Source organism: Apodemus sylvaticus, chromosome 4, assembly GCF_947179515.1.
Source record: "Apodemus sylvaticus chromosome 4, mApoSyl1.1, whole genome shotgun sequence".
Taxonomy (NCBI): domain Eukaryota; kingdom Metazoa; phylum Chordata; class Mammalia; order Rodentia; family Muridae; genus Apodemus; species Apodemus sylvaticus.
The window spans coordinates 65503679-65530607 of record NC_067475.1 but is presented as its reverse complement, the minus strand read 5'-3'; the positions used below and the strand labels follow the sequence as shown (position 1 = coordinate 65530607).

The 26929-nt window shown below is 44.1% G+C and overlaps 1 protein-coding gene across 1 annotated transcript in view; it reads left to right on the top strand.

The window, feature by feature from the left end:
* The first annotated feature begins 10361 nt into the window (after nucleotides 1-10361).
* Znf697 (zinc finger protein 697) overlaps nucleotides 10362-26929 on the top strand; it is a 30538-nt gene continuing 13970 nt past the window's right edge. The window contains exon 1 of the mRNA XM_052178572.1: nucleotides 10362-10454. The gene's annotated coding sequence lies outside the window, so the exon portion shown is untranslated. The remainder of the gene's footprint in view (nucleotides 10455-26929) is intronic.

The following is a 26929-nucleotide window of genomic DNA, read 5'->3' as shown; positions in this document are numbered from 1 at the left end:
CATGGGAAGCATTTCAAGCTGCTAAGAAGAAACAGTTAAAATTGCCAGGTGTAGTGCCAAAAGGCTGTGGTCCTTGCATTTGGGAGGCAGAAGTAGGAGGATCTTGAATTCCAGGCACAGTGCTCTTACTTTAAATGCACTCACATATACAACACACAACACACAACACAACACACACACACACACACACACACACACACACACACACACACACACAGCTGGAGAGAAGGCTCTGTGGTTAGAAATACTTCTTGTTCTTGCAGTGGGCCAGGGTTCAGTTCCTAGCACACATACAGAGGCTTACAACCATCTGTAACTGTAGTTTCAGGTCTAACACCCTCTTCTGACAGCCACTGGCTCCTGCACCCATGTGGGGCATGTGTACACTCAGGTACACACACACACACACACACACACACACACACACACACAGAGAGAGAGAGAGAGAGAGGGGGGGGATAAAACAATAAACAGTTAAAAAAAACCCTTACCAAAAAAAATGGTACACAACAAGAAAACTAACTGGGGAGAGTCTGGTGACTCTCAACTATAATTCTATTTGCTAGGGAGGCTGGGAAGGGAGGGCTACAAGTTCAGATCTGGGATATACAATGAGATCCTGTTTCAAAATAAAACATAATAGAAAGGGGTAGCTTGGTAGAGAGTACTTGCCTATTGTATTAGTTTGTGTTCTCTAGAGTCACAGAATGTATGGATAGTCTTATATAGTTAGGGAATTTGTTGATGACTTACAGTCTATAGTCCAACTCCCCAACAATGGTCAGCAGCAGCTGTGGATGGAAGTCCAAGGATCTAGCAGTTTCTCAGTCCCACGAGGCAAGCAGGCAAGTAAGAGTGAGCGAGAGTAAATCTTCCTTCTTCCAATGTCCTTATATATTTCCAGCAGAGGGTGTAGCCCAGATTAAAGGCTGTAGGTCTCCAACAGAGGGTGTGGCCCAGATTTTTGGCCTGTGGGTCTCCAGCAGAGGGTGTAGCCTAGATTAAAGGTGTGTGCATCCATGCCTTTAATCCCAAATGATCTTGAACTCGGAGATCTCCTTGTCTTAGCCACTATGCTTCAAGGTCTCCATACCAAGATCCAGGTCAGAAACTTATATCTCTGAGCCTTCATATTAGGATCATAGGTGAGCCTTCCAATTTTAGACTGTAGTTCATTCCAGATATAGTCAAGTTGACAACCAGGAATAGCCACTACAATCCACCCCTTGTCAACTTGACACAAATAATATCTCATGTCCACATGAAACAATAACAAGATTGTGAATATGCCTAACATATAACTATTCCTCATATAATCGCAAACGCATTTGTGAATTTACAATGGGGAAACATCCCTTGAGAACATTCTTTTAGTGTTTCAATACCAATTGATGTTAAAGTAATTGGAAGAAAGACAAATGTATCCTTAACACAATAAGGTAGAACCATTCATATTACTTATTTTTTTATTGATATATTTTTATATACATTTCAAATGATTTCCCCTTTTCTGGGTCCCACTCCCTGCAAGTCCCATAAGCCCTCTTCCGTCCCCCTGTTCTTCCATCCACCCCCTCCCATTTCCCTGTTCTGGAATTCCCCTATTCTCTTGCACCGAGTCTTTCCAGAACCAGGGGCCACTCCTCCATTCTTTTTGGACATCATTTAATTTGTGGATTATGTCCTGGATATTCAAAGTTTCTAGGCTAATATCCACTTATCAGTGAGTGCATACCATGATTGATCTTTTGAGACTGGGTTACCTCACTTAGTATGATGTTCTCTAGCTCCATCCATTTGTCTAAGAATTTCATGAATTCATTGTTTCTAGTGGCTGAATAGTACTCCATTGTGTAAATATTCCACATTTTTTTGTATCCATTCCTCCGTTGAAGGACACCTAGGTTCTTTCCAGCTTCTGGTGACTACAAATAGGGCTGCTATGAACATAGTGGAGCATGTGTCCTTATTGCATGCTGAAGAATCCTCTGGATATATACCCAGGAGTGGTATAACAGGGTCTTCAGAAAGTGGCATGCCCAGTTTTCTGAGGAACCACCATACTGATTTCCAAAGTGGTTGCACCATCTTGCAATCCCACCAGCAGTGGAGGAGTGTTCCTCTTTCTCCACATCCTCGCCAACACCTGCTGTCTCCTGAGTTTTTTTTACCTTAGCCATTCTGACTGGTGTGAGGTGAAATCTGAGGGTTGTTTTGATTTGCATTTCCCTAATGATTAATGATGTTGAACATTTCTTAAGGTGTTTCTCAGCTCTCCGAAGTTCTTCATGTGAAAATTCTTTGTTTAGCTCCGTACCCCACTTTTTAATGGGGTTATTTGTTTCTCTGGGTTCTACTTTCTTGAGTTCTTTGTATATATTAGATATTAGCCCTCTGTCGGATTTAGGGTTGGTGAAGATCCTTTCCTAGTCTGTTGGTTGACATTTTGTCCTTTTGACGGTGTCCTTTGCCTTACAGAAACTTTGTAGTTTTATGAAGTCCCATTTGTCAATTATTGATCTTAGAGCATAAGCTATTGGTGTTCTATTCAGGAACTTTTCCCCTGTGCCCATGTCCTCCAGGGTCTTCCCCAGTTTCTTTTCGATTAGTTTCAGTGTGTCAGGTTTTATGTGGAGGTCCTTGATCCATTTGGAGTTGAGCTTGGTACAAGGAGATAAGAATGGATCAATGCGCATTCTTCTGCATGCTGACCTCCAATTGAACCAGCACCATTTGTTGAAAAGACTATCTTTTTTTCACTGGATGCTTTCAGCTCCTTTGTCGAAGACCAAGTGACCATAGGTGGGTTGGTTCATTTCTGGGTCTTCAATCCTATTCCATTGATCCGATTGCCTGATATTGTACCAATACCATGCAGTTTTTATCACTATTGCTCTGTAGTAGAGTTTAAAGTCTGGGATACTGAATCCCCCTGAAGTTCTTTTACTGTTGAGAATAGTTTTAGCTATCCTGGGTTTTTTGCTATTCCAGATGAATTTGAGAATTGCTCTTTCTAGCTCTAGCCCACATACACATGGAAACTGAACAATACTCTACTCAATGATACCTTGGTCAAGGAAGAAATAAAGAAAGAAATCAAAGATTTCTTAGAATTTAATGAAAATGAAAGCACAACATACACAAATCTACGGGACACAATGAAAGCAGTGCTAAGAGGAAAACCCATTCATATTACTTATAATCCTCGTTTCTGCAACTGGTTACATGGCCTTAGTTGGTATTTATAACTACCTTCCTCTGCTACCCATTCTGTATTTCCTTCACCTTCAGCAAGCACCTCAGCAGGTCTTGGTTCTTTTCCTGGAGGATTGACCCATACCTTCATTCCTGATGGGCCATCCTTTGTCATCCTGCTTGGATTAGGCTGTTGTAGTTTCCCATTGACTTTAATCACAGGACATGGTAGTACTAAGAGACGCTCTAGGGAATCTCCTGCACTCCAGACATAATCCTGCTTACCTCCATTATGGAGAGGCAATCCAATTTCCCCATGGTAATCTGGATCTATCACCCCTCCTAACACTGTTATTACTTTCTTAGCCTGTTGGTTTAAGGGCATTAGAAGCCCAAAATGGCTAGGGGGAAGTCTGATCTTCCAGTTCAATGGAATGTTTGTTGTGGCCCCTGGTAGGAGCACTCCCCACTTCTGGTACCAACTTCTATATTAGTTTGGGTTCTCTAGAGTCACAGAACGTATGGATAGTCTTTATATAGTTAGGGAATTTGTTGATGACTTACAGTCTATAGTCCAACTCCCCAACAATGGTCAGCAGCAGCTGTGGATGGAAGTCTAAGGATCTAGTAGTTTCTCAGTCCCATGAGGCAAGCAGGCAAGTAAGAGTGAGTGAGAGTAAATCTTCCTTCTTCCAATGTCCTTATATATCTCAAGCAGAGGGTATAGCCCAGATTAAAGGCTGTAGGTCTCCAACAGAGGCTGTGGCCCAGCTTACTGGCCTGTGGGTCTCCAGCAGAGGGTGTAGCCTAGATTAAAGGTGTGTGCATCCATGCCTTTAATCCCAAATGATCTTGAACTCGGAGATCTCCTTGTTTTAGCCACCATGCTTCAAGATCTCCATACCAAGATCCAGGTCAGAAACTTATATCTCTGAGTTTCCATATTAGGATCATAGGTGAGCCTTCCAATTTTAGACTGTAGTTCATTCCAGATATAGTCAAGTTGACAACCAGGAATAGCCACTACACCTATCGTGTGTAAGACCCTGGGTTCAATCCCCCATACCACCCCTCTACATCAAGCAAAACTTACCTACCTCAAAGAGAGAGGTTTCTGGCTAATTTCCAGTTTACCTGGTAATCCTTTCTAAGTCAAGGCAGAGCTGGGTGGGGTGAGGTGAGGTTAGGCAAGGATTCGTAGCCCATTCCTTGACTGGACTGTGATGGGAACTTCGGACAGCCCCGTTTCTTAGGACACCTGGCTTACCCCTGGCCATTGTGTTTCAGAGTACATACTCCTCTACACTTGAACCCTTAGTCTTGGCTGTCTCCTAAGGAAAGGCTCAGGGCTAGGTCACTTTCTGGTCCTCAGCTGACTAACTGCCATCTTGGCCTCTGCCAGGGGCAAGCAGAAATAATTGTCTGGTGGTGAGGAGGACTAAGGGGTTGGGTTTTTGAAGTGGGACCTTGTCCTAGTGATAGCTCTGTTAATTAGAGAAACCTGCTTTAGCGACATCAACTAGGTCTAATTATTAATAGCACTACCCCCCTTTACACTCAGAATTGCCCTATTTATATGACAAACTGTGGGCATCCTCCTTAAAGGGGCTTACCCCCTCCTTCCCTTAGAGACAGATGGCACCCAGGAGGAAGTTGATGTAGACCCAGGCGTCAGTCTTTCCAGGATCACTTTCCTATGCTGTCTGTCACCTTGCCAGGGACAGAGAAGACCTGCTTTTCAGCCTGGATGCATTTGACAGTCCCTCTTAGGTGTTTGGGGCCAGGAAGGAAGAGCACCTGGGAGCCCCTCTGTCACACCTTCCTCCCTGCTAATACAGCAGCCAGCCTCACACACCGCTCTCTGAAAAAACACACACCAGTGAACAACTCTGGAAGTCCAACATCAGTCTGTTAAGACCTCTCTGACTCACTTTTCCCATGCTGACTTGACACTCCTAGCTCAGTTCCTTGGCCCTCACGAAACAAGGAGTTCCAATTCCTGACTCTGGCACTGGGAGGGTCCTTCCTATTCTCAGCCATCCACGCCTCAGCCAATAGCTGTGCTACAACCTCCCACACCCAGCTATATAGAACTCTTCTTACCTGCCAGGCACAGAACTTAGCTCGAAATAGCTCGAGTCCCTAAAGGAATGTTTTGCTCAGGAAACCTAAAAGCCTATGGGCATGTAAGCTTCAGCCTCAATCCAACAATTCTCTCAGGTGTTCCTCTCAGGTGTTTCTTTCAGGTGTTCCTCTCAGGTGTTCCTCTCAGGTGTTTGTTTCTCTCAGGTGTTTCTCTCAGGTGTTCCTCTCAGGTGTTTCTCTCAGGTGTTCCTCTCAGGTATTCCTCTCAGGTGTTTCTCTCAGGTGTTCCTCTCAGGTGTTTCTCTCAGGTGTTTCTCTCAGGTGTTTCTCTCAGGTGTTCCTCTCAGGTGTTCCTCTCAGGTGTTTCTCTCAGGTGTTTCTCTCAGGTGTTCCTCCCTTTGCTCAGCTCTGCTACTTTTTTATCATCCTGTCTCTAGTACAGCCTCACAGCTGGCATATCGTGGTCATATACTCCCATTGAAATGAAAGTGTTGAAGTGGATGGTGTCTGTTTCTTTCTAAACCTCAAGGACTTGGGGGTTATTTCTCAAAGGTGCTGCTATCCGATTAATGGGGGATGATTGCTTACTAGATTAAGAAAAACGACCGGTGTCTCTACTTTGTACTTGAAAGCATCTAAAACACCTTAGTTCCTTTACTCGAAGTGTTCTCTGTGCAATGGTTACAAAAGCAGGCTCGAGGTCATGTATACAACCTGCTACTGGAACATGGCTAGCTGCCCTCCACAGTCCTCCAGACCACCCTTTAAAGGAGGCGTGCAAGGCTCTGATCTTGGCTGTTCCCAGGCTGGGTGCCAGACAAGTATGACAGGTGCCTTTGGGAAGCCCCAGGACACAGTGGCCACAGTGCCTTACTGGTCATGTCATTATGACTGTCACCACCAGATTGCGAAACAAAGAACATATGACAAAGCCCTATGCCTGCACCATAGTCAGATTCTCTGGCCACCACCAGAAGAGCCACATCTCAAAGAAACGGGATTTTGCCAAGTTTAATAAAGATAAACTTGATAATATGGTGGTTGACAAGTGGCTTATCCCTAGTGGCTACAGGATCAAATATACCCCCAGTCGTCATCTCTTGATCAAGTGTTAAGCCCTGCAGTGGAGAAGACATCTATAGCAACCCTGTCTGTAATAACCCTCCCCACCAGTAAATCCTACTTCCTAAAATTCCTATAGTTCACCTAAAGTAACTATAACAAAAGTGAGATTAATACAAAACACAAGAGCTATTTTATCTAAAAATGTTGTTGGCCTATCTCTCTAAGCTCAGCCCTCCCCTTTGGAAGGCCAGGATGAGAATAGCTATTTATTGTGCTTCAGGGTTGGAGAAGTAACAAAATCAGCAGGGTCTGGCAGCACAGGCTGATTACCCCAGCCTCCCCGGAGCCTGAGGCAGGAGGAGCATGAACATTCAAGGCCACCCCGGCAACTCAGGGAGACACACGGCCTTGAATTAAGAAACAAAAAGTGTGTTTGGATGTAACTCAGTTATAGAGTCCTTGCCTAGTATTGAAGGGACCCCCCTTTCAATGGCTAGAACCAGAAAGAATAATACAAGGCAAAGAAGGCAGGGTAAAGTATTTATTTAAAGATAAATAAACTAAAAGTCCCTGGTAGCTCCGGCTGCCCCGAGTTGCTGTCTACTCTGAACATCTTTCCTTAAGTCAGAGAGAGCTTGTCCTCCAGTCCTCCAGCACCAGGGCAGCTCGAGTCCCTCGGTTCCCTCATTCATCACTGTCTTCCCTGGGGATGTGAAAGGCAGGGGAGGGGTATGAGTGTGGAGAAAGGAATGTCATCTCTGTCTGGTCTCAGACTGCGTGTCTCAGTGGGAACATGCACTTTCAACATCTCACGGTCAACATCACCAGTCATGTTACGTTTCAGGGATTTGTTAGTTCAACAAGTATTTGTTGGCTGCTAATCCCTCATCCTTTCTCTCTCCCTCTGGCTTTACCATCTGCCTCTCTTTCCCAGCCAACATCCCAATATCCCCAAAGCATCTAAAAGTCAAACAAAGCAAACTCCATGAACAACAGCATTTCCACTGAGGTCATCACCCTTCAGAGCCCAGGTTCACACCTGAACTGTGCCTCCTGTTGTCTGTTTTCTTCTCATTCCTATTCCCACCCTTTAAAACAGAGGTTCTCAACCTGTGCTTCAAATGACAAAAAGGTTCAAAAGGACAAAGGAGCAAAACCTTGTGGATCAAATGATCCTTTCACAGGAGGTGCCTAAGACCATGGGAAAACAGATATTTGCATCACAATTCATAACAGCAGTAAAATTACAGTTATGAAGTAGCAATGAAAATAATTATGGTTGGGGGGTGGCCACCACAACAAGAGGAACTGTATTGAAGGGTTGGGCATTAAGAAGCTTGAGAACCACTGCCTTGAAGGTACAAAAGGGCTTATGGGAAGACCAGAAATTTCTGAGAACACAAATTCCTTTACAGTTTCTCACGTTGATAGATGGTGGATTCTATGTAGTGATCATGGGAGCTATAATAGCTTGTCAACTGGGATGCAGGTTCTTGAGGGTAACACACACCTTTAATTCCTCAATGAATAGCCTGTGGAAGACCTCAGAAATGCTTGTTAGTTGGAATAAAGCTCTACTCTATGGCTAGTATCTCTCTCTAGCGCCTCAAATACATTGTCCACATACAGTGGCCATTACAGGTTTCATAGGACATCGTTACAACAGTGAGATCACTTTGCCAAAGTAATGAATTAACTACATTGGAAACAAACAAAAAATAAAAGGGCAGGTTTGATATGGGGTGGTGGAGGTAATGTGCCAAATTTTCATATCATCAGCAAAAGTAAGAAATGTAGAATAAAGCCGTGTGAGAGGAAGGGGAGCAACTAGCTTCATGGGGGGGGGGGGGCAGAGTAGACCGTGTTGAGCACCACAGGCAAACCTAGCGCCTTCTCAGACTGAGCACTATGCGGCTACATGATTCCATAAACACCCACGAGTTCTATCTAGGGGAAGTGGGGACCTTTTCACCTGAATGTTCCAAGGCTACAAATGTGAAGGGGAAGTACTCTGTGCAACCAATTTAGATGGATAGTTAGCAGATCAACAAGGACTTCTGGGAAGTACACAGTACTACTGACTTGCTCTGCATCAGTTCTGTACTTTGAATTAAACCAGCCATTGATCCCATGATGAAAGGAAGGTCTCTAGAAGATTGATGATGTCAGCATTCTTAGATAATCTGTTCTTAAATGTAGACCAAAGCCCTTTCTCAAAGGTCCCTATTTCTGCAAACTTGAACTGTGAGTTGACAAATGGAAGTTCACACTGAGACCTTCTGGTTGTGTATGTATGCGTGTATTACCCATGGCCAGGGTCATGCCCACATTAAGTTTGAACTCCACACCCTCCTGCCCCAGCCTTCTGGTTGGTGCCACTATACGGGGTTATTGCCAGGTTATTTTTCAAGTGTTCTAGAGAATACTTGATTGCTTCATCCTGTCATTCAGTTGTTTGCTTTTTTTTTTTTTTGTTGTTGTTTTTTTTGTTTGTTTGTTTTTGTTTGTTTTTTGTTTTTTTGAGACAGGGTTTTTCCTGTGTAGTCCTGGCTGTTCTAGAATTTGATCTCTCCTAGAACTTGACCAGGCTGATCTCAAACTCACAGAGATCCATCTGCCTCTGCTTCCTGGGTGCTGGTATTAAAGGCGTGCACCACCATCCTGCTTGTCATTTAGTTTTTATATTGCCCTGCTTTGACTTTTCCACGGGGGGGGGGGGGGGCTCTTGAGCCCCACACACTGATGGGAACTCAGGGAAAACGCATAGACCTCATTGGGCTGAAAGTGAAGTCTCTCTCTGGTGGCGGTGTCCTTCCCTCCCAGCACACGCATTCCACAGACTGTGCGGCAGTGCTGAGGAAGCTGAGTCCTAAAGGTCAGTGAGGATAAGACAATAGAAAGCCCAGAACGTTCCCAATTCAAGAGCGCACAGACTCTCATATATCTAATTCACAAAGTTGATTTTCTATCTCTCAACTACTTTTCTTGAAAAGAAGCCTGGGCAGAGGCCAACAGTGGAGAAAAGGGATGTCACCAGGCCAGGACCTAGGAATGATCAGCTCTTCATGGTTTTTTAGGGACAAAGTGCCAAGATCTTTAAGGAGACAGGATTCCAGGAGAGCAGTCAACTGTTTTTCTTCAACAGGCCCCAGCCAGAGTCCTGACTGTAGACTCGTGCTTCTCAAACCTTCCTAACGCTACGACCCTTTAATACAGTTCTCCATGTTGTGGTGACTCCAAACCATTATTTTCACTGTTACTTTATAACTATAATTTTGTTACTGTTTATGAACTGTAATGTAAATCTTGGTGTTTTCTGATGGTCTTGGGCCACTTTTGAGAGAAGGCCATTTGATCCACAGGGATCTTGACCCACAGGATGAGAAACACTGGGTTAGCGAAATCGGGAGGTGAAAAAGTTGGTAGATGGGCAGAACATTAGCCACGCATGCAGGGGGCTTTAAGGTAGATTAGCACACAGCAGAAACAAGCAAAACAACAAATTCGGTTTGGCATACATCTATCTGAACAACAGAGGTTTGGCAGACATCTGAAGTGTAGGAAGAAGAGTCATGGTGAGTTGTCTAGGTGAGTTCCAGGCTAGACTAAGTGTAAAGAGTGTGCCCCCTTCCCCAACCTCACCTTATGGAAGACCATCTATTAGAAGAAGAAGGGGGAAAAGCCAACTTAAAGAGAACATATAACAAACTTCACTTCTAAAGAAAAGGCTGCTCCCACTGTGCGCACAGGGCAGCAAGCATGTGTGGCAGCACGCGTCTGCAGGACCGCGACTCTACCAAGCTGCGGCGGGTTGGCCATCGCCCTATATCGGGCTACTATAGCCCGACAGTGTCCTCTCCTCCAGTCCTGGGGTCCGAGTAGGAGCCCCCGTTGTTGCTGTAGTGGCAGGAAGTCTCGGTGAACTACAAATCGAGGCATGCTGGGAACATTCCCTGCTCCTCCCAGGAAATGTCCTTTGTCCAGCCCCACAGGAAGCCCCAGCGAGGAGGCAGTGGGCAGCCAGCCCGAGTGCCAGCCCGCGGCCGCATCGCTGCTGCACCGGGCGCCAGGCTTGGGCAGTGCGCTCAGAGCTGCCTGGCGCATCACAGGTAGGAGCGCCGCTGCGGCTGGGCGCGCTGGCTTCGCGCATGGGGAGCTGGGGACCTGGGGACCTGAGCTGATCATCTCGGGGGCTGCAATGTGTGCTGTGGTTGAGCTGCCGCGCGAAGCTGTCCTTCGCACACTGGACCGTGGTCTGCCACCCTGTGGGCTCAGGAACCGAGGACGCATGGGGAGCCCTTGTGTCCTATAGCTGGGTTGAGCTCCCTTTGGTCTCTGTGGCAAGGGGCGGGGAGGAGGAGGCTGAGACTGCGCTGCCTGAGCAAAGTCGGACCGTCCCACAGACCACCGAAGGGGGCATCAGAGACCCTGGGAGACCAAGCCCAGGGAGGAGCTTGCAAGACAAGCAGAAGGTGAAGGAAGGGCTTTGTGTGCAGTGGTGCACCCGCTTAGATCGTGCTCCATTTACCTGCTAAGTCAGTGTCCCCAGCCCCACTGTGAGGAAGGGGATGAAGGTGGGGGACTTTGCGAATGGCAGCAGGTTCATTTTGGCCCTTGTGAAATGTGTGTCTATCCCCTGCTCCTCCCATCTGTCTGTCCGACTCGGATTACCGCTTCGGGGCTGCGATCGGACTAGGCAAAAGGTACAGTGAGGACCTGCGAATGGAAGACTGAGCTAGCCAGCCGCTCATGGCCCAGGAGGGGTCGTTGTCTGGTTTTGCTAGAATTCCCCAGCCACAAATGTCCAGGTTGGCTGGTCATGGGCAGGTGGTGGACAGAGCTGGAGCCTGTAGCCAGAGGGCTTATTGAGGCTCAGGTGGTCTGGGGTGAGGCGTATGTTGGCATGAGGGATGGTGAAGAGGAACAGTGAGACAGGGGCTCTGGACCTTACAGCCAGAGCACACAATAGCAGGCCTCTAGAATGGGGCTTGAAGACTTCCTCTAGGACTTCCCAGGATTTAACCGTTTTCTTTTCTTAATAACGGTCCCATCCCCCCCGGCAGTGAATCAGCTACCTCTTCACATAAGTATGAGGCATAATTTAATTTAGTGCTGTAATCCTGCCTGTTGAGTCAGGCTCTGATGGCTCTCAGCATTCTCATACAGTGGGTCTCTTCCCAAGAGATCATTGTGGTAAATGCTGCAACAGCTAGCGAGTTCGTGGTCTTTGTGAGCTGCTGTGGACAAGTGGGCGAGTTTGAACACAGCCCGAGTGGGACTCCCATAAGGGAATTCATCTGCCTCTGATGCCTTTCTGCTCTTCCATGTGTGAACAAGTGTGCATCTTTTCTCTTATGGAAACATATGGTGATTACTTAATATGTGATATACTTTAAAACCAAAGGAATGCCTCTTGAGTGGGGAGGGAGATTACTCAAGGCTCATGGGGAGAAAAGGATGCTCTGGACCCTGCATAAATGGCTTGTAAGGGGAGGAAGAGGTTTCACTGGCCTTGTTAGTTAGTTAAGACATGTGAACTAAGTTGGAATAAACTGACTGGAATTGTCCAGGCAGCTAGTGTTAGGATGAAATGAAGAAAGGGTGTCTGCATTGCAAAAAGTTCCCAGTTGCACACACTGGCCATGCATACAGGAGGTAGGATCTTTAGGGGGAGAAATTGATGGCCCAAGAGACAATGGCATGACCGGCAATTGATTGAACCAAGACCATACAGTGAATGTCAGGATGCCTTCCAGGTCATTCAGGAGAAAAACCATGATGGTATTCAAAATCTACTGGAATAAAGGAGTGAGTGACAAAAAGTTAGAAAACTCAAAGGGCGCAGCTAAATTGAAGGGACCAGGGTGACCTCACTGGAGGCTGTATGTCTGAGGCTGATGGATTTGCATACCATTTCCTTTTCCTCCTGCCAAGAGCTCTTTGGATTTCTCTAGAATCTACTTACTTGTCCGCCTAATTTTTAGTGTCCTGGGAAAGGAAGGAGAAACTGTAGAAGTTGGTTCCAAGGAGGATACAGTAAGACAAGCAAAGAGCTTGTCTGCTTCCCAAGGGACAACACAGAAAGCCACAGCGGCTGAAGGAGCCCGGGCCCAGCCCTGTGTAGATAGATGCCTTGAGTGCTACTTGAAACATTGTCTCTAACCCATTGCTTTTCCTTTCTTCTCTGCATCTTGGCAGGCTTCTGTGTATACCACATGCTATTTGGGGTTAATGTAATTGGCAAAGGTTAATGACTTAATTTGGCATTTACAGTTCTGCATATAGCCAGATGCCTGCCCACACCTTCATTGTATCTCCTTTCTCTGCTGATCCTTGCACCAAACAGCTTTCATCCTAAGGTGCAACACATGTTTTTGGAGCTTTGGTTATTCAGGTCAAACCACACCCCTGTAGCACATTCCTGTACTGCCTCTCTCTCTCTTTTTTTTTTTTTTTTGTCCCAATCCCTAACTCCCTCAAAGGAACCTTTCAGGAATTCCAAGTGGGACTGGGGAGATGGCTCAGAGGTTAAGAGCACTGACTGCTCTTCCAGAGGTCTCAAGTTTAATTTCCAGCAACTATATGGTGGCTCACAACCATCTGTAATGGGATTCAATGCCCTCTTCTGGTGTGCCTGAAGACAGTGACAGTGTGCTCATATTTGTAAAATAAATAAAGAATTCTTTAAAAAAAAAGAATTGCTAGTTATTATCAAGCTTTTGCTCATGATAATTTGACTTTTGGTGACACCTCTCCTTGTGTGTTATGAGAGCATCTTGTTCCCCTTAAAATTATAAACTCCTTGAGGACAATGACCTTTTCTGCCTGATGCTATATAACTAGCAGGTGCACAAAGGATGTTTAATTTGAAGTTAATAAATAAATGAAAGCAACAAAGTAACATACATATCTTGTACTTACTTATAGATTAGGTCTCATGTAGCCCAGGCTAGCTTCCAACTCATTGTGTAGCCAAGGATGGCTGAAAAGCTCTGTGGCTTCCATCCTTCCCGCCTCTATCTTTTGAATGCTGGGGTTAGAGGTGTGCTTCAGGACACCTCATTTTATGCCTTACTGGAGATCCAACCTTGGGTATAGTGCCAGCTTGGCAAGCACCTCACCAACTGCGCTCTGTCCGCAGCCCACAGATAGCTTATTTTATCTCTTTGTTTCTATAGTAAAGCTTTGGAGTCTTTTTCATAGGCTTGTGAGGACTCATTGAGACAGGGAAAATAAAACCTCTGTTTCAGGACATACCGAAGCTTTTCCTTTCTCCTGGTTTAAGAGGGTCTAATAGTGCTGGTCGCCGTGCCTAGCGGAAGATGGTCACAAGCACCATGTTATTGAGCATCTCTGCTAACCTGAATGCTTTCAAACTCTAGCAACATAGAGAGTGCATTAATTCAAGTGCACAGACAGGTGTTTTTGTACGTCTACACCGGAGAAGGTGATTTTAACTCTCAGTTGTTAAAGTGTTTAAATCCTGCTCTTTACGACTGAGTCAGACATTGAACATGCCTCTTCCCTCTTAACAGCATAAGCTGTCTGTTAGGGTCCAAATATACCACTTAAAAGTGCTCAGACTTTATGTCCTTCCAATTTAGCATTTTTTCATTGACAAATAATTGAGTATTTTTCTTACTTGCTTTTCATGTGATTTATAGCAGTCACTGCTTACTGGATACATCAATGTTTACACTATGAAATTTGGGGCGGGGGCAATGCATGCCTTAGCTGGTACAGTGCTTTCTTTGCAGGCACAAGGACATGAATTTGATCCCCAGAATGTATGTTAAAACCAAACCAAACCAAACCAAACCAAACCAAACCAAACCAAACCAAACCAAACCAAATCAAACCCCAGGCATGGTGGCATACGCATGTAATCCCAGCCCTGGGGAGATAAGAGAGGCGAATCCGTGAAGCCAGCCAGACTAGCATACTTGATCAATTCCAGGTTACTGAGAGATCTGGCTGATAAAAATGTGGGTGGCACCTGAGTAACGGCAACCAAGACTGTCCTATGGCCTCCATAGTTACATGTATGCATGTGTACACATGCGTGTGCACCTGTGTGTATGCCTGTATGTGTGCTCCTGTGTGTGTGCATGCACCTGTGTGTGTACGTGTGTGCACCTGTGTATGTGTAACTGTGCATGTACATAGACTAAATTAGACAGTTTACTTGTGTTGTCTTATCTCATCTGATAATATCTCCACTCTAAAAATGAGGAAACCAGAGACATCAAGAAGCTTGCCTGCAGTCCCAGATTCCAAACTGGAGACTCGTTGGAATGTAGCTCTTGCCAGGTGGCTGCCTTCTCTGCCTCCACAGTCCTCCACATTTGCAGGTTGCCTGCCAGGAATATTGATGGGTTTCTAAAAGCATCCTACTGGTTCTCATTCCAAGAAGCAGTTTTTTATTAAAAACAAAAAAAAAAATGACAAACCACATTTTTTTTCATGCTTTTAATTTCCTATGGCTATCAGTTGGAAAGATCAAATTTAGAATTCATAGAGCCTTTTAGGTACGGAAGTGTGCCCAGGATTCTTATTCTTCTTTGTTTTTTATTTTCTTCCAGCCTGTCTCAATTTGTTTTCTGTCCGCACCAGGCTAAGTCTCTTATCCTCTGGGTAGGCTGGCTTGATTGTCCCAGGCCATCCTTAGGCAGTCCATCAGCTCTTGCATTGCCTGAGATGCTAAGGTTCCGTTGACTTCTTCATGAGAACTTAACTGAGCATAGGACAGGGACTGTGTGTTTAGAACACAGCATGGCATATGGGGACTTTCAGAACTCTGGTCATGATACATTATTAGCCATGGGTAAAATGTAAAAATGGAGGCATAAAACGTGTTCACGTCATCAGTTGGCCTCTGTTGTAGAAGGAGGACCAGAAAGAAATTGGTTTTCCTGCTCATTGTTCAGGCTTCTTTTAATGGGACTGACATCTCCGGCTGGAGGGATGCAGGGCAGAGCTGTGGCAGGCTATTTTTTGTGTTTGTGTTAACATCAATGACGTGGAAGTTAATGATTTCTGGTGGTGTGAGTGGGCCCCCACTTCAGCTGGCGTGTCTACCCTCACTAGATCGAGGAAAGGCCTTTTTACTGTGCAGCTAAGAAAACTATAGGGGTTCCCTGGGTGCCAGCAGGGTGGGAAATAGAAAAGAGAAAGGCTGGGGTGAAGAGGCATCTCTGATGACATCCCTGTGAGGGTGGAAAGAGTTGCTTTGTGGATGTGTTTGGGCTTTACTTCAGCAAGTTGGAGTGGTCGAACAGTCCTCCTTGGGTGGAATCGGTTGCCAGCCACCATGAGATGGACCCTGTCTTCTGGCAGGCAGCTCACGGGATAGCTGTGCCTAACTACACAGCAGGTCAGGTTCTGTGCAGTCACAGGCTGGGGATAGCCTTTCTTACCTACATGTGGCCTTCTGATACCTTGGTTAGGATCCTACTGTAAGTACAAGGCAGTGACCCTTCTTCCTGGGAGTATTTCTAAGAAATGTCTTACTTTGGATTCAGGGCCATGTGCTGTCACGTGGCTAGCACACTTTGCTTGATGCTTGAAGAGGGACATTACTGAAAACTGTCTCCTTTCCAGCTATTGTTTTGTTTTTCTATCATATTTGGGAACCTTGGTTAAAAAAAAAAATACAAAAACAAAAAACCACACTTTACTCCAGGGCCTTTTTGATAATCCTTCAGTAGATATTCATAAAGATTTCTGACAGCTCAGAATACCCAAGAAACAATTCACATATCAAATGATGCCCAAGAAGAAGGAAGGAAAGGCCCCTGGTCCTGGAAAGGCTCAGTGCAGCAGTGTAGGGGAATACCAGGACAGGGAAGTGGGAAGGGGTTGATTGGGGAACAGGGGGAGGGAAGAGGGCTTATGGGGCTTTCAGGGAGTGGGGATCCAGGAAAGGGGAAATCATTTGAAATGTCAATAAAGAATATATCGAATAAAAATAAATAAAGATTTCTGACAATGGTAGGTGCTTTTGAAAACCGGGTAGAAACATGAATCCATTAGACTCGATGCCTAGAGAGCCAGTACCTAGAAAATGGTAGCTTACGGTGTGTCCCACACATAGTTATCAACTGAATATTTAGTAAACACGTTATTTTTCAAACATTTGAAATATTTATTATTTTAAACTCTACTAAAATATTTTAAATACATTTTGATTCTTGCCTAATATGATGGTACTATGAACTTCTTACATGGAAATGTGGGAAAGAACAAAGGCTTATACACTGTCTGAGCTAGGAAACAATCATACAGCAGACACACATAAGGTTTTCAAAACTCAGACATTTTTAGAGTTTTTTTGGTTTTGTTTTGTTTTGCTTTTATGTTTTTATACCAAAAATGCCCAGGAGGAAAATGTGATTTTTTTCTCTTTTCTTTTCTTTTCTTTTCTTTTCTTTTCTTTTCTTTTCTTTTCTTTTCTTTCCTTTCCTTTCCTTTCCTTTCCTTTCCTTTCCTTTCCTTTCCTTTCCTTTCCTTTCTCTCTCTCTCTCTCTCTCTCTCTCTCTCTCTCTCTCTCTCTCTCTCTCTCTCTCTCTCTCTCTTTACCAAGGTTCCCAAGTATGATGGCAAAACAAAATAGTCAGCAATCGGAAAGGAGAGAATGTCAGGTTTTATGTTCACAGGAGAGTTGAGCAGACGTTACAGCCTCCATGTGCCTCCTGCCCCCTCTATTTCACAGCCTCCCCCACTCTCAACATCCTGTACCAGCATGATACATTTGCTACACTTGAGAAGCCACAAGGGAAGCTGGGAAGTGTAGTCCTTTGTTGGAGTGGGTAGTTCTGGGATCACTGAAGAAGGGGTCCTCTGGTCACGTAGCACTGTGTGGGAGGGCAGTCTTAATCAGCTGCAATGGATGTTGCCAACCTGCATTCCTATAGACTTGGAAAATAATCAGAAAGTCGTAAGCATTTGATTTGGTTACAGAGTTAAGACTGAGAGAATTTCTGGGAGCGTTGAGAGATGTGGAGGGCCGGAGGTGGGGAAGACTAAGTGGGCCACTGAGAGGAAGTGGGCTTGGAGTTGATTCCAGGTGACTGTGACTGATTCCAGGTGACTGTGACTGGTCCCATTACCACGACTGTTGCCCCGAAATGAGGAGCTGAAGTAGCAGGGAGTGGCAGAGCATCAGAGGAAGGAACAGGATCAAATAGAAGAGCAGTATAAAGAATTTTATCTGGTCTGGGGTGAAAGAGATGATAGTCCATCCCTTTTAGCCAGAGTTTCTCCATCATGTCTAAAAGATCTTTTTCCAGATGTATCGGGGCAAATGGAGCTGTTGGAAGGTGAGTTTTGGAAGAGCTCGCCTGGGACATTTTGTTTGGTTAAAGGGTGAGGTTCTATAAGTAAATTGTTTAAAAGACAGGGTAAAACCCATGGGTGAGGGTAATAAGAGGGAAAGATGTGACTCAGGGGAGGAGCCGGCGTAGCAGGGAACCAGGAGCTTGGGGTTGACTTTTTCATGGTTCCTGTCTCTACGCTCCATCTCAAACCAGTTAGGATTTGTTGGTGTGGAAGCCTCATTGTTTGTGGAGAGGATGCAAATCTCATGCCCGCTGCCAGGTCTAGCTCTTTTGCATCATGGAACACTGCAGCAGGCAAGCAGTCCAGCTGGTCTGGAAGCACGTTGAGGGGTCTGAGCTGGTGAGATCCAGAGGTTAATAGGCTTCAGTCCAGATGCTTCAGCAGTGCGCCCCCAAACAATGCGCAGAGCGGCAGGAAGAGGGGTAACACACATGGCCCGTGGCGCAATAGCCCCCTTGTTGAGGTCACTACAACTGCCTTTTAGGGGTCTGGGAATGTCTGTATCTCTGTAACTGCTTGAAGGCTGACAGAACTGTGAAGAAGTACAACACTTAAGAGTTTCTCAGAGGAGGGTCCACCCAAGGGGCTGTGGTAAAACTTAATAGTCGGCAAATATCAGGACATAAATCAGAAGGTGTAACTGTGCAGCCTTGTCGGGGACATTAAGAAACAAAGTTACACAAGGAAAGCTTTTACATCAAGATTAATAGGAGTTAAATGCAATTGTACAGCTGGTTGGCCCATGTACCAGAGTTGTATAGCAGGAAAAGGTCCCTGTAATCAGCTGTTGTTACCTCAGACTCCTGCATAAAGAACGCACCTGGAAGCCCTGTAAGAGAAGTCAAAGCTAGCATCCACCTGCACATACATGTCACACACATGTCACACACATGTCACATACACCACATGCACTCTCTTTTCACTCACACACTCTTCATACACTCCTCACATCCTCTCTTCACATGCTCTTCTCATGTTCTCTATGTTTACCTCACATGCTCGCCACTCGATCTTCACACGCTCACTACTGGCTCTCTTGCCTTTCTCTTGACCCAGTCTTCTATTGATACTCTAAAAGCAGGTAGAAAAAAAAAGACATTGTATAATCATTGTCACATCAAATTCAAAAGAATAACCACATCCCACCAAGAATCAAGAATTACAATTGTTCCCCAAAGTTTTAAGCTTCCCTATTCCCAGGCCTGTAGCCAAAGTGATAATAATTGTAAACCTATCATTATTTAAACTTTAACTTTTGACTTATTATACTTCAGAGCTCAGAGCTCCGAGGCCAGCTACTTGTATTTTCTTGTAAAGCTCTAATGATAAATGACATGGGCAAAGCTGCCAGGCAGTGGCCAGAAAGAATCAAGTTAACCCTTAACTTGGTAGTTCTGCTAGCTTACTGCTTCTGCACATTGCACACAATGACTCCCCTAAGAGTCTCAGTGTTTTGACTTAGCTTTACTAGTATAAGATTTTCTATATTCTGTATTTTCTTATTTAGGAACTATTCTCAAATGTTATATAAAGCTTATTTCATAACTTTAATAGTTTTTTTCCCCCTTAGGGTCCCAATGTTGGCTTTAATTTATTTTCTAATAATTTCTTCAAACTTTCTTTACAAGTCAAACATTAATCTAAAACTACCATTATATAGTTATTACATTGTTTTCAAGGTTCACACCATATACCTGGGTCATTAAGACTGTGTTGTGTTGTGTCCCTATGCCTCAATTTTTATTTGTTTGAAAATCATTACATCAAGAAACATCTAGTTTCACAAAATTCACCAAACAAAAAGAAAAAAAAGTCAGATATACTAAAATAATGATGTACACTAAGGCCACTAAAAAACAGTCACACACAAATCTATATAGCCATTGTCCAGGGCTAAGGTTAAAAATAATAAAAACTGTTTTTTTGTTTGTTTGTTTGTTTTTGTTTGTTTTTGTTTTTGTTTTTTGTTTTTTTACAAAGAGCTGCCACAGGCTACTGAGATGTCTCCATCCTGGCCTACCATAGACAGTCTTTTATTTTAGATGGTAGGTCCTCTAGAGAGTTGTGTGTCCTACTTCTCAGCATCCCAGACACCATCCTTTTTTACAAGGAGCTACTGCAGACTTCTGAGATGTCTCCATCCCGGCCTACCATAGACAGTCGCTGTCATTATATGCTGTTCCCAACAGATCTGAACAGAATATATCTGAGAGATGCTCCTTGCTTTTACATATAATGAACTTTGCATTCGTGCTTTAAATATTAACAATACCAGCTATTATTGAATGAACAAGAAGAGTGTCTTAAGTAAAAACAAAATATTTAGTTAGAAACCATTTGATAAGGTAAAAATTTTAAAAACTGGGACTGTTCCCTTAAATGGCCATCTCTACTATGTGAAAACATGACAACATATATTTTTCTTAACATCAAATTGCTCTACCTATATTCCAAGAGACAATTTAATTGTAAGTTATATTTCCTCCAAAGAAATGATTTTTAGTTTCCAGTTTAAACCTCCTCCCAGAGACAGACTACTCTGTCTTCTCTGCAGCAGGCACTTCTTTAGAACACCCCTGAACATCCTCAGCTACTGCCCTGGTCAGTGACAGCCATGCCAGGAAATGGAAACTTTACCAAGTTTTCTAAAATTAACCCTGTTACCAGACGTGTTTAAAATCTCCGACTTCTCATTTCATACACTCAGCCAACAGGTGAAACATGAAAGCAGCTGGTTATGTCAGATCTGTAATAAATAATTGACACCACGGACTGAATTAACAAAGCAGGCTAAAGCCAACTCTTTATTCTTTCTGTCGATGGATGGATCTCTAGATCACCGCACACAACAGCAATAAGCATATTTCCTAACATGAGTCTATTTAAAAATAGGCTTGTCTGTTGTAAAGCAAGATAACTAATTAAGTGAGCCTTAACAGATACTGGCTTTTGGAATTTCTTAGAAAACATCTATACACTTCACTGTCAATGCCTGTATACTCCTTGTAGACTTCAAGTGGAGGGCTCTGGCTCTGGGTATAGACTAGATTATATTCTCTCTCTCTCTCTCTCTCTCTTTCTCTCTCTCTCTCTCTCTCTTTCTCTTTGTAGCCCTGGCTGTCCTGGAACTCACTCTGTGGATCAGGCTGACCTCAAACTTAGAAATCCGCCTATCTCTGCCTTTCAAGTGCTGGGATTAAAGGCGTGCACTACCACTGCCTGGTTTAGATTATATTCTCAAAGCACTACAAGGTTGAAGAGAATCTCTTTCATCTAAGACAGTGGTTTTCAACCTGTGGGTCCCAATGCCATGGGGATTGCATAGCAGATATTTATGTTACAATTCAAAACAGTAGCAAAATACCAGTTATGAAGTAGCAATAAAATGATCTTATGGTTGGGAGGGTCACTGCAATATGAGGAACTGCACTAAAGGGTCGCACATTAGAAAGGTTGAGAACCACTGCTACAAGTCATCTCCTTCTGAAGGATCTAAAGGCTTGGACTGCCATTTAATAGAATCATCTGTTGACTCTACAGATATAAAGCCTACTGTCAAAGACAGCTCTAGAATATTCTGTATAACTTTCCCAAGCTGTGAGTTTGATGACAGAGTATCTGGCATCTTCCTCTAACATGGATGCTTAGAGTATAGACTCTGGAATTAGCTTCTGCTAAGAGGAAGAATTGAATGCCAGGGTACAGGGCCAGGGCCAACTGATCTAATCCCATACCAGTCAGATGGTAGGCTTAGGAACAAAGTTCTTCTGTTCACAGCATCCTTGTAAATCAGTTCAGGAGACATTGAGGGTAGAGTGATTGTTACATGTCTCTCTGTGGTTTGAGACATTTCATATGTGGTGCAGACTCTAAGACCCTGATCCTGTTACACTGTAGTATATATGTTACATTATTAAGAGCAGCTTAATAATGGCTAGAGGGATGGTAAGTGTAAAGAAAGGGAGGCCTGGTCTGACTAAGTTTCTTCCTTGCTAGAGGCTTCACCCACATGTACTGGTGGCCTAAATGCCCACAGAGGAAGATGGGTTAGGACTCCTTATGGGGTGGAAACGGCTTTTGTAGTCCACGGGAGAAGCTGGGAAATGTCTTCTTTCAGCAGAAAGCTATTCTGGTGTCTGCCTCAGCAATGTTGCAATTATGGGGCCTGGGTTTCCATTCCAGCCCCTGGGTTTTTTTTATGTGCTGCTGTGTACTAAACCCTTGTGTTTATGGATCAAGGATGTTATTGACAGAGCCATCTCCCCAGACCTATTGTTGAGTAGTAAGATTGATTACTCTGTGTATTTTGGGTGGTAGTCCTTTATCAGATACATTTTTGCAAATATTTTTCTCCACGTCTATGCTTATCTCATTGTTTTGATATATCTGTACCTGCGTCATTATTTATATCTGAACATTCACCATTTGTTTTCTTCTCTGGGGGTGTGACAGATACAAAACTTGCTTTATCTTAGAAACAGGAGAGAAAGCCAGGAGCCAGCCTTGAAGTAATACCTGTCTCCTGCTTATTTTTGATGTATTAAATGAGGGTTTGGAAGGATGACTTAGCAATTAAGAGTACTTAGTGTTCTTGTAGAGGACCCCAATTCAATTCTTGTTAGCTCATAGTGTGACTGCAGCTCCCGGTATCCAGTACTCTCTTTTAGTCTGAGAGGGTACCATGCAAGCTCATGGTGCACACATATACATGCAGGCAAAATGATCAGACACATTTAAAGAAGAAGAAGAAGGAGAAGAGGAGGAGGAGGAGGAAGAGGGTCAATGGATTGTAAACAGCTGGTGGTTGACTATAGGAACCTTGTATTTCCATTTCCCTACTTCCCAATAGGCACTTGGGTTTATTGAATGAGTTGGTGGTTTGTTGGTTATTTCTGGTCACCACTTCCTCTGCTCTGTAATCTTTTCACACTTCTTTAAGAGTGTGTGGCTGCTGCCCCATCACCGTTAACATCAACATTGGTGAGAGTCAGATCCTCTATATCACCACAGGCCCCTCTGGCAATAGAAATTAACTCTAGACTCTTAGGAAAGGGATTTTTGATGACTGGACACAGGGATGTGAGAAATTAGGAAATCTATACCTTTCTAATTGTAAGGAAAACAAAACACCTGTCAGAGAATCACTTCCCTTCACATAGACACTTAATATTCCATGCAGGTGCTCCTTGGTGTTTGCATGCTGCTCCCGCCTCCTTGTCCAGCATCTTCTTCACTCTCATTTTTACTCTGGAAAGGTTAGTTTTCATTTTTTCTGGTCCATTTTCAGATTTCTGCTATAGTTTGTCCTGTTCGTCATCAGTGAGAGAGAAGCAGCTGACTGAGAGGCTGGGGTGCTTCCCATGAGGAGCACGGACACACCGGAACACTTTGATTTTCCTTCTTCATTTTCTATTTTATCTTCTTCCTTCCTTCCTTCCTTCCTTCCTTCCTTCCTTCCTTCCTTCCTTCCTTCCTTCCTTCCTTCCTTCCTTCCTTCCTTCCTTCCTTCCTTCCCTCCCTCCTTCCTTCCTTCCCTCCCTCCTTCCTCCCTCCCTCCCTCCCTCCCTCCGTCCCTCCCTCTCTCTTTCTTTTCCCTTTTGCACAGCTAGACTAGAAGATGTATCTATGCTGGGCCATCTGATATAAGTAGGAGGTGATGATTTTCGACCAAGTGGTGCAGACTTGCAGACTTCATTTGTTGAGACAATTCTGTCAGTGTCTGAAGTTAACTACCATTCTGTCATGGCTGCCTCTGTAGGGTGTGCTTGGCTCCTGATGGGTTATTGAATCTGGTTGACAGTGGCAAGTTAGCTGGGTGTGGTGGCACATGTCTTGATTTTCAGCACTCTGGAGGCAGAGGTAGGTGGATCTCTGTCAGTGTGAGGCCAGCCTGGTCTACAGAGTGATTCCAGGATAGCCAGGACTACATGGTGAGAGTCTGTTTCTGAAAACAAACAAACAAGTAAACGAACATGTTTGCTTTGAAAAAAAACAAGTTGTTTTCGTGCTTCCATTTTACGTGATATGATCTTGGCCAGGTGTCTGGATTTCTTAGTTTTTTTCTTAGTTCTTCCTTTTGAGGCAGAGATAATGAAACAATTATACAAAATTTTATGTTTCAAGAAACATTTGTGAACTCATGTGGGAGAGTCACCAATGTGGAATAAAACCCAACTTTTTAATCCGAAGAACTTACAACTCGTTGAGAGGTGGCAGGGAAAGGGAGAGCCAGCAGGTAGGTAAGAATCATTATATATTTATTATATGTACACATTCACATGTATTTGTTTTGTAGTAACACTGAGGATCAACCCCTCAGTGTCCTTTGCCTGGTAGGCAAGTATTTTACCACCAAACCACATCCCTAGTCAGTTATAAATATGCCCACAATTACAAACAAGTGTTAGGCAGAATAAGATGAGGGAAGGTACCTCAGAAAGTTGGGCCTGCTTTGTGAAGCTAGCATCATATAGAAATTAGCAGCCATATTGGTCTAAAAACGTTAAACATGCTTTCCCCCCATTTGTACACTAAATATGTGAGGTCTTATCTATGTGGCTTACATAAATACTAAAGTATTCCCTAAATAAAGAAAGATTCAGTCTTAGTGAAATAAAAGTAAATGAGATAATTCTGTGTGAGCCATTAACAGTAATTCTATAGATTAAGTTAAATTCCTTCCCCCTATTTTATAAATGAAACAAATGGCGGCTCAGAGAGCTGCAGCAGGACTGGCTGGGGATGTGGCTTGGTGCTAGAGAATTTGCCTACCAACCTGCCTCAGGTTAACATTAGAGGCTAGGCTCCCACAGTGTGACTCGAGAGGACTGAGCTCTGACCACTATATGTGTATCCTGGAAACGGCAGCGTGGGCCACCACAGTAAGAGCCTGTCATGGTATTCTAGGCACGAGGTAAAGAGTCTTAATCTCAATCACTGAGCGCTTAGAGTCTGTGCCTCTGCCAGTTCCATTTCGGGGTTCCTGAACAGGAGACCAAACAGAGGCAAGTGTGTTTTAGGGTTGATTCTACAGTGACTTGTCGGTGGGTTATCTAGTGTGTGTGGTGATGGTGGCAGTGGCACCAGTCCAGAGGAAGATGGCTGCCCTGTGCCAAGCCAGCTCACACCTGAACACCCAGGCTCCTGAGGAACAAGGGTGTGTGGTGGGGATGCTAGCTGTCACCCTGTGCCTTGGAGACCCCATGCCTTGATAATGTTCCTTCATTTCCAGTGAGTGGTCTGCAAGGGTTGTTTTTGGAAAGAAAACAAATGATGCTTTAGGAAGAAGTGCAGTGAAGTGTGATGACTGGCTTTAGGTCAAGGATGCTGCAGGATCAGAGAACAGCTGGCCCCTTATGAGAAGTGTTCATAGAGTCACAATTTTTCTTTCACAATTACACAAAAGACTTAGTGTCATTCAGTGTTGGCCATAATATTTCCTTAAGCCAATGTTAATTCAAACAACTTAAAAGTCACCAAGATGTTTTGTTTCTTGAGTGAAAACTGCTGACAATCCATGGTTTCTTGGAGACCATCTTAGAGAATCAGATGAAACCTTAAAGATGATTTTTTAGTTTTGAAGAGGCAAGTTAATCATAATTACAATAGGAGTGTAACAGTAGAAGTTGGCTAAAGTCTGGAAGAGAACATGACATAGGAAGAAGGAAGGTGCACCAAACTGTGAACATGGCAGAGGGGGTCAGATGCAGAAGAGGTTGTAGAAGAACCAGGTAGCTGTGGGGTTGTCTCGGCACTCTGCCTGTTCACCACCTTTGTGTGTTCAAACACAAAACTTATATATTTGTTGGGCCTTATTTTCTTCCCTGGGAAATAATATTTCTCTCTCTGTCTCTCTCTCTCTCTCTTCCTCAGGCATATAAAATGTGGCAGACTTTCTCATTATCAATGAGTACAGTCTCTTCAGCCAAGTGTCACTTTGCTGTAGTCACTGGCCTTTGCCACCCAGCTTACTTCTCTGGTGCTTCCCAGATAGAGAGAGTGGCGCTATTGAAACAGAAGCAGAGAGATGCAGCGAATCTGAGGGATTGTTCATTGTAGATTAGATGACCTGGATTCTTGATCTAGATACATCTTCTAGTTTGTGGTCTCATGTCTTGGAAGGCTTTGTGTCGTTCTTTTAAGCCCCCTCTAGGGGCTGGAGAGGGCTGTTCAGTTAAGAGCTTTTACAGTTCTTGCTAGACCTGAGTTGGGCTTCCTTGCTAGCACTAGGTGACTTACTGTAACTTCAGCTTTAGGGAATCCACCTCCTTTCTCTGTATTCTGTGGGCACCTGCACATGCCTCACACAGGAACACTTATGTACACAATTAAAGAATAATAAAAATAAATATTAAAGCAAGATTCTCCCTCTTGCCCAGGTATTCCAGGATCTCAGGAATGGGTTGGTGACTTTGGCAAGATTTTAAATATTTTTTTCCTATGACAGGGGTGGAGATTACCTAACAAAGGATTCATGTACTGGGCAGATTATGAATTGGTTAATGTGATGTGACTCATTGTCCTATCAAGCAGCTAACGAAAGCTACAAATTCCAGGGCCAAATATGTAAATTAGGTATAGCCTAGAGAGGTAGTGTGTTAGACTCTGGGAACAGCTTTCTTCTCCGAGGGCACCTGTTACACCACAGAATAGCAAGTGCAAAGCAGGCACATTAGTGTGCTGAAAGGCACAGGTGGCTGGTGTGATTAGCCAGCACACTGGTTACCTTGGGTGGTGGAGTAAGAGTGATTGGAGCAAAAGTTGGTATGGGAGGGATTTAGGCTCCTGCTGGCCACTCGGTTGTGTGTTCGTGGTCAGTGTTTGGGCTGCTTACACTTAGACCCCTTCTCTATTCCATTTGAAGCTGCTGGTACTTGTGTCTGTTACCGCCTGGATTTAGATTAGCTGCTATTATTTCCCACCAAATATCTTGGCAAACATAATGCTAAAATTGTTTCCCTTCTTCTCCAAACCACTGTGGCCCATTTCTGAAGTATTTTAATGATAAGATGCTTTCTGATGCTTCTTACATCTCTCTCTCTTCTTCAGTATTCCCTGAGCATTGGCGGCTGGGGCTTGACACTCTCAGCACTATAGTCTATTGTTAGTCTCTGCGTTAGTTGCTGCCCACTGTAGAGAGAAGCTTCTTTGGTGAAGGTGGGCAGCAGCACTGGCCAATGGGTAAAAGCGGGTTTTCTATCTAACAAATACACACTCGGGTAGAGTGGAATAATGAACTTAGATCTGC